The sequence below is a fragment of the Bidens hawaiensis genome, unplaced genomic scaffold (genome assembly GCF_021521415.1).
Source record: "Bidens hawaiensis isolate Kalapana, Puna unplaced genomic scaffold, B.hawaiensis_p1.1 tig00016457_1, whole genome shotgun sequence".
Classification (NCBI taxonomy): Eukaryota; Viridiplantae; Streptophyta; class Magnoliopsida; order Asterales; family Asteraceae; genus Bidens; species Bidens hawaiensis.
In genome coordinates, this window is record NW_027492506.1 from 100,818 (window position 1) to 108,358 (window position 7,541).

Sequence of the window (7,541 nt, forward strand, 5' to 3'; positions counted from 1 at the left end):
CCCAAAAATTACGTGCCTCGACCGAAGGTGCGGCTCGCACACCCTCCGAGCCGCCCCTGGTTTTCTTATTCATGTAATATTTTACAAAAGTTTATTACGTTAATTTTTTTTATTCTTATTAAAAAATTTAGTTAGTATCATCAAGGTGCCATTACCACTTTGGTGGGAATGTAATGTGATTAAGGTGTGAAATAGAAGGTCATGGGTTAAAACCTTGTTGTGTGCAAAAGTTAAGTCATTAAAAAAAACAACATCAGTATGATCTATTTATGTCATAAGCCTTACATATGTTAAATAAGTGATATTTTAACATTAAAATTATCGTCTACTTCCAAAATTACTTATTTTAGTGCAATGTTGTGGTTTTTTTTAAGACATATAATTTGTTTTGCTTGTGGTACGTATTTCGTTTTAAATTGTAACTCACACATGTAACTAAGATTGATTTTTTTAGTTTTACATAATTTTTTAATTGTATACCATCATTATATTTTATATGTTATATGAATTTTATTACATAACATATTTTTTAACACTAAGTTGAAAATTGTTAACATTACTAAGTTATTTATTTAATTGTATTTGAAATGCATTTTAATAAAATATGAATAAAGTTGCATGTATAAGAAAAAAAAAGCCAAAATGTTATAAATAAAAAAGTTGCAAGTTACACCTTTTAAAGACTTGTATATTTATGCAACAATGACTTGTACATTATAATCTGTACCTCGATATTCAACAAACTTTATATCAAAATGTTGAAAAAAATAAGCACGTCGTAACGGTACGCTCGGTTTTTTTTAATACATAATATATTATAAGATATAGAAGAAAATAAAAAAAAATAAATAAACTTGTCAAATACATGGGTAAACTTAAGGGGGTAGAAATGTAACTATTATTTAAATTTACAAAAGTTTAGTATAGTTGAAGGGTAAAAAATGTAATTGTAATTAAAAGAATATTGAGTTTAAAGACCACAATGCCCTCTTAACCACCTTAAGACATGCAAAAAAGATTATAAAATTAGCAATAAATCTTGTACCTCTTAAAAATTAAGAGATCTTTGGGATTCTCTTTATATATGATATAAAAATATAGATATAGATATAGATATAGATAATTTATATATAAAACCACTAAAAAAATTAATACACCATCCATGGCTAAATAGGCAAATATAGATGACTAGTGGTGTAAGAGAGCTTACCTAGCCATGTAAATGAGTTGTTTCAAATCTGTCTAAAGTTAAAGCTTTATTTGTAAATAGTTTTTCAAGATCGAACATAAATTCAGTTCTTTTGTTACTGATCAATGATTTAATTATTTTACTTACATGTTTATAATAGGAAACATGTTTATTGTTTTTACGTTATGACGTATTTAATTATCATGTATTAGGGCACCCGGGGCACCGCGTGATGGGTTTATCAACACCGCCGCCAGTGCCTTGTCAAGCTTGAGTGATAAGATTTGCGTGATGGCCATCACGCGTGAGATGGGGTGGAAATCGAGGAAATTGAACGTTGGAGGGGAGAGTGTTTGGCCGGAAAAAGTTGGTTGGTTGGTGTTTGGCCGGAAAAAATGGTCCATTCCGGTGATTTTTTTCTTGCCGGAGCTCGGTGATGAACGGATCTGGTGCGTGATGAACGGATCTGGTGGTTGGTAGTGTCGTCGGGTACGAATCTGGTGGTTTGTTGGTTGGTGTTTGGCCGGAAAAAGGATGAAGGTGGCCGGAAAAAGGTTGGTGTTTGGTGGTTGGTTGGTGTTTGGGATGAAGCTGGCCGAAAAATTGGCAGGTGAAGGTGGCCGGATGAGCTGTCCATCACACCACACCACACCACACCACCACCCCTACCAAATTCCATCAAAATGTGATGGATTTGAGGTTAGTGATGTGGCACCATTGGATTGGGTGAAGTGTGTGATGAGTGATGCCACCATCCACCACCCCTCCCCCCCTTAGGGTGTGGTGTGGTGTGATAGGTTTTGGTATATATATATATATATATATAGGTTTTTGTGTGAGTGAGAGAAGTGTATTTTGGGTATATATATAGAGTGAGAAAGAGAGTTTCATCACTTAAACCCACCATACGCATGATGACCATCACGCAAAGCTTCTCCATCAAGCTTGACAAGACAGTGACGACGGTGTTGAATAACCCACCACGCGTGATGGGTGATTCATCACGTGGTGCCCCGTCCCCCTTATAAAAAAATATGAAGTTCTTATATTAAATGAGCTTCAATATAAACTCAAACTTATTTAAGTTAGGCTTGATTAAAGTGTTTTATTGAAGTGGTCTAAAGTCTAGACTACCATAGGGTCATAGGGATTGGACCAATTAAGTTCCTGAATGTGCAATTTAAAAAAAAAAAATATTTAAGATACCCTAAATACATTTTTCATGGGTCTAGGCCAATACGTCTTTTATTTGTAAATATCAATTAAAAAGGTTTTCGAGTTAAAAGAAATATATTCTCACGATAACAATCACATGATTTTTCATTTTATTTTTATGATGTGTCATCATTTTATTTTAAAGAGCACATAAAATATTGTACCTTAAAATGAGATTATGATGAAGTGTGAAAAAAAATATGCTTTTTCTTTAATGATTTTCATGGATATAAAAGTATATTTCCGCCTAAAACAAAAATAATTGACGGATCTAGCACAGGTTGAGCCGTAATCAGCACTACCACTTAATTTTCTTGATAAAATATACCTTTAGTGTATTTTTTTTCTTCTTCATTATGCGTATCAGCTATTATTGAACAAAAATATTTTAGGATGCGTTACACCTCAAATTTTCTTTTAAATCTGTCACTAAAAACACGTTAATTTTTGTAATTCTAAAACATCATGCGACAAAACTAAGGTTGTTAATTGTCCTGATCGGGTTCCAAGCCTAATTATCAAAAATGTTTTTTTTTCTTTTTTCTTAATGTTTCTTTAATTTAAATATAGAATAAATGAAGTACACGCAAGTGAAAGAAACAACCAACAACGACTTTGAATTTGAGACGATTCTTGTTTCATCCAATATTTGATAGTTTGATACCATCAATAACTTTTCCATTAAGTGATCTAGAATCAGATACCATAAATAACTTTTCCATTAAGTGATCTAGAATCAGATACCATTTATTATTCAATAATCAAATTGGATTCTAGTAATACAAGCCATGGCACGTACTAACAATGTAACCAATAATATTTTGTTATCGATACATGAAAAATAAAATAGATACTAACAATCTAACTAATAATGTTTTATTATCGGTACATGAAAAAGAAAATGAATTATTATCGATCAATTAATAAATTATAGTTATGGATTTATTTTGGTTTTTAACTAAAATCCAATTTATTAAATAGTCATTTTGCATTAATTTTTGTATTATAATAAAAAGCTAGGGCTGGCATATCGTGTATACCCGTGCACAATAAGACACGAACACGAAATGTGTATACCTGTACACGACATGAAAACTTATCGTGCACCTGTAAACCAAACACGAACACGAACATGTTAATACCTGGTATACACGATAATACACGATAATATCTGTTTAGAAACAAATATTTGACAACCTAGCGGCGGAGAGAAATATGACCGGCGACGGGTGATGGCCGAAGAGAGATATGGCCGTCGACAGGAGGAAGGCCGGAGAGAGATATGGCCGGAGAGAGATATGGCCGGTGACTGGAAGAAGGCCGGCGATGGTGGGATGGATGATGAGAGGCGAGTAGGCGACGGTTGTGGTTTGGTTTGTAAGAATGATTTGGATGAATTTAGGGTTATGGATGATATAATATAACTATATTGTGTGTGTGTGTATATATATATATAATTTTGAAAATAACCAGGTATTAACAGGTGCTTAACAGGTAAACATGTATTATACCTGTTTAGACACGAAAATTAACAGGTAATTTCGTGTCTACCTGTTTAGTACACGAAACCTGTTAAGACCTTACATGTTACCTGTTAAAGTCGTATAGGTACGTGTCGTGTATTCGTGTCTCGTGTATATATTGTCAGCCCTATAAAAAGAAATAGTTGTTGCCTTCATTTCCTTTAATGTAAATAACATAAAGTTTGATAAAATAAATAATTTAGTTACGAACATATGTGTGTAAAAGCGAGACCGATTAAAAAGTATTAAAATGGTTGCAAGGACAATAGTTGTTGTGACCAAGTTTTTTTTTTTAATAAAAAAGAAAAATAGTTGTAATCTGAAATAATAGTTATAAACATTAAAAAAAATTGCCCAACGTTCAAGTTTTATGGCTATTTATTCTAGTTGTTTTATACATTATTCAAAATATGTAAAACATTATTTGTAGAGGGTAAATATATTTTGGTGACGAAAAAAACCCTAATTATTGACTTATAAAAAGGATAGTAATTATAATCCGATATGATTGATGCCTATACGACTTGATCTACAATTAAGGATATGGATCGTTAGTACATGAATGATTGAATACGAGTGGCAATTTGTCATTCTTGTCCTGAAGTTAATTTTGGTATGTATTAAAAGTTACACGAGACAGAATTATAAGGTTTACTTTAGCTTTTAACAATTTGGTGATTGATTTTTGATGTAACGTATGATGATTGTAGTAGTTAGCTTAATGTTTTTTTCTACTAGACTTAGGTCCCTTCTAAACACCTAACATTGCAACAATAAACGTCAAATTATGATTCATTTATAATTTTATGTTGTGTTGTGTTGTGTGTGTAACAATTCATGTACTTAATTTTGTTTTGAAGTTGACATTCTTTTAGTTTTGTATGTTCGATGAATATGAAATTTATGACATACACGCGTTAATATTAAATAGATAATAAATAGGTCATGAATACAGAAAAAATGACATAATAATGAATATAAATTAAGGATGAAAATAGGTTATGTATAAGGCAAGTTTTGAAAATTTCATTCTCTTATATTCGATAACAGTTAATAAGACTACATTTTATACTTAGGTGCACACCCATCGGTTTATGGCTATCGTGCATACTCTCATCGGGGTCTTATGTGATAAAATTACAATGCCCATTATCTAAAACTTAATCTTAAATTTATCTAATTACTCGACTTTAAATGTAAATTATTCAATATCTCAATTTTGTCATTTAAATATATTTAAGTTAACTTCGATATATTATTATTATTATTATTATTAAAACAATATTTTAAGCAAATAATAGAGATAACATCCAACCTTTAGTTGAATGAATGTTTGTTAAAAGTTTTATTACCTTCACGTAAAATAACAATCTTAATGTCACACTTAGCACCCGAAATTAATAATTATGAAAACTTTTTTTTGAATGGCAATAGGGGATGGTTCAAGAGAAAAATAAAATTACTGCGAAAAATGCGATAAATGAATATAGACCACAAGTTTTATTTTAGGTTTTAAAAACTTCAAGATTAATTAAGAAACTATAAATGCATCTTTCTCTTCAATTAATATATATATTAAATTAATATAACTAATCAAATTACTATAATTGAAAAATATTAAGAATTTATTTATTTTCTATCCAAATTTTTATCCTACACAAGTACAATTTATCATACACAAGTATAATTTATTCATACGTTAAAATTTATTTCTATCCAAATTTCTTCCAACTCAATATATAAATATCCATCAACACATAGTTAAATTGTGATAAATAATGTAAAAAACTATTTTACATGTGTTAGCATTAAATATCAAGAAAAAAATAAATAAAACATACACAAAAATATATAGCCTACACTTGTTCTGAGAATAAGAAAACATATAACATACACACAGAATTCATCATCAATAAAATACACACGCACACGAAAACATATAACATACACATGAAAACTGTATCCTACACAAATACAATTTATTCATACATTAAAATAATTTTTTATTTAAAACCAATTTCTTCTAACTCAACTTATCAATATCCATCAACACGTAGTTACATTGTGATGAATAATACAAAAACCTATCTTACATATGTTTGCATTAAATATGAAATGTACAACCTACATAATAACATATAACCCACACTTGTTCTAATAATAAGAAAACATAACCTACACACGAAAAACATATAACCTACACACGTGTAGGATATGTGTATATTTGTGTAGTTTATATAATTGTTGATGTCGAATGTAATATGTAAGTTGTACGCTTTTTTGTATATTGTACGTTTTTATTGTTCAAAACAAGTGTAGGTTATATAACTTTGTGTAGGTTGTATATTTATTGTTTATATGTAATGGACACATTTGTATGACATTTTTTTATTATTTATGAAAACTAAATTAGTGTTTTATCTTTTTAATTATTTTAGTTAAATTATGTAGATATATTAATTAGAGAGAGATTTATTATGGTTATATTAGTTGTATTAATTGGAGAGAGAGAGTGTATTTATTGTTGCATTTATATTTTTTTCATTTGAACTAAACAAAAATAAACTAACCGAACTACTTTTTTTTGACAAAAATAAACTTTGAAACAACTTTTTTAACAAAAAGAAAACACCGAAATATTTTTTTTAATACAATTAAACAAAACGAACTACTTTTTTTACTAAACTAAACAATCTGAACAATTCTCTTAAACAAAAACAAACATAGAATTACTTTAAAAAAACGAACCAAACTTATTTTTAACAAAAATAAAAAAACAGATCAAACTACTTTTTTTTACCAAAAATAAATGAACCAATTTTTTTTAAACAAAAATAAGCTAACCGAACTTATTTTTAACAAAAATATCGTTGTAGCTTGTGCTAAGGTGGAGTGGGAGTGCGATTTAATTGTTTATTTTAGAAATAGTTATGTTCGTTTAGATTAGTAAAAATTAGTAAAAAAGTTGTTCGTTTATTTTCGCTAAAAAGGTACTTCGATCGTTTATTTTTGTTAAAAAACTATTCTGGTTCGTTTATTTTTATTAAAATGTAGTTCGGTTCATATTTCTGTTAAAAAATAGTTCAATTTGTGTTTATGTTAAAAAAAAGTCTAGTTCGTCTATTTTTGTTAAAAAAATTAGTTTAGGTTGTTTTTTTAAATTTTAATTTGATTTTTGTTAAGAAAAGTTCGATTCATTTATTTTTGATTGATTATGGTTTGGTTAGTTGATTATGGCTTGATTGATTTTAGTTTGAGGTTAATTATATAATTTGGAGGTGATTTCTAAAGAGAGAATAAAACTGAGCAATTACATAACCACAAGGACTCATATGGATCATCAAAAGGTAAACTAGTAATTTCAGAACTGGCAGGGACTTAAATGGTTCATTTTTGAAACCACAGAGACTCAACGAGTTCAAATTTTCTTTTGAAGACTCATTGTACCTCCGCCTTGAAACCATAGGGACGCAAACAGTAATTTTCTCATTTTTTTAATAGCTTAGATGCATTAAGGTAAAGTCCGGCAAGGAGCCGGACCAAAAAAAATTACATCTAAAGGAGAGGGAATTTTTAGCGTTAGTCTGTTTTGTTTTGTGTTTAGTGCAGTCAAA